This window comes from Lithobates pipiens, unplaced genomic scaffold (assembly GCF_037356315.1).
Source record: "Lithobates pipiens isolate NorthernLeopardFrog02 unplaced genomic scaffold, aLitPip1_a1.2 Scaffold_24, whole genome shotgun sequence".
Lineage (NCBI taxonomy): Eukaryota > Metazoa > Chordata > Amphibia > Anura > Ranidae > Lithobates > Lithobates pipiens.
The window spans coordinates 15,936,534-15,937,731 of record NW_027507786.1 but is presented as its reverse complement, the minus strand read 5'-3'; the positions used below and the strand labels follow the sequence as shown (position 1 = coordinate 15,937,731).

At 35.9% G+C, this 1,198-nt stretch overlaps 1 long non-coding RNA gene across 1 annotated transcript in view; it reads left to right on the top strand.

The window, feature by feature from the left end:
- LOC143929681 (uncharacterized) overlaps nt 1-189 on the top strand; it is a 3,443-nt gene extending 3,254 nt beyond the window's left edge. The window contains exon 2 of the long non-coding RNA XR_013262561.1: nt 1-189. This exon is cut by the window's left edge and continues 590 nt beyond it. This is a non-coding gene — a long non-coding RNA (uncharacterized LOC143929681).
- The last annotated feature ends 1,009 nt before the right edge of the window (nt 190-1,198 follow it).

Here is a 1,198-nt window from a genome sequence, read left to right as displayed (position 1 = left end):
CCAGTACCTGCAGCCTATTGGGCCTGAGGCCGGACTCAGGCTTCCAGAACTGACAGGGCTGGATCATGCCCTTCCTGGCTTAGCCCCCCAAACAGCACGTGAGGTGCGTGACCGGTATGTCAGCTATTTTAATGGTAGGGGGGCTATTCCAATGCCAGCTGACCAATAAAAAAAATCTTTTTCTTGAAATATGTCTTGTCTGTTCAAATTTTTAAGTTTGGTTCTTGTTTGCTTTTCACGTTGCTTGTATCCTACATTGTCCTAATTCAGGGATATGCAATTGGCCAACCTCCGGCTGGTGCAAAACTACAAGTCAATCATGCCTCTGGGTCTCATGCTTGTGGCTGCCAGTCTTGCTATGCTTCATGGGACTTGTAGTTCTGCAACAGCTGGATTTCCACTAATTGCATATTCTTGTCCTAGTGCATTTGTATAGCAAAGTGGTTTTTGACAATAGGAAATAAGGCCCTTTGTGACAGAAAACACAAAATGACTTTACAAACTGGTATTGAGTATTGAAAGAAGTAGACACACACATTTTTTTTTTTTTTTGATTTTTTAATAGTGCACATTAAAACCAGTGCCTCTTATTTAGATCTTTTTTTTTTTTTTTTTTGGTGTTTATTTTTTTTTTTTTTTTTTTTTTGTGAAATTGGTTTTTTAAAAATATTTGTTTTTTATATTTTTTTTTGTTTTTAAAAATAATTTTTTTTTTTTTTTTTTTTTTTTTTTTTTGGTAAACATAAAAATATATAAATATATCAAAAATACAATTATCACAAAAATTTAAAATAATAAAATCAGATTTTGAACTATTTACACCAAACAAGGGGTAAAGCCAAATTTTGAAGATGCACACCAAAAATTGGTAATGTCAACATGTGCTATGTACCATCATGAGTGATCAATGGACGTGTTTGGTGTGTGCAATCCCTTCCTCTCTCATACTAGAAGGAGGAAGGGTTTGCAAACACCAAATGCATCCATTGCGATCCTCTGATGGCACATAGCACATGTTGACACACCGTGTGCATCTTCAAAATTTGGCCTATAAAAATCTTGTAACAACCTTAAAAACTTTTGGGCAAGGAAATGAAGGACATGATCGATTGTGGTTTAGGGGAAAAGGGGCTTATATTCTCCCTAAAACATCAATCATGTCCTTCATTTCCTGCCTCATAGGGACCAGCTCTTGTTG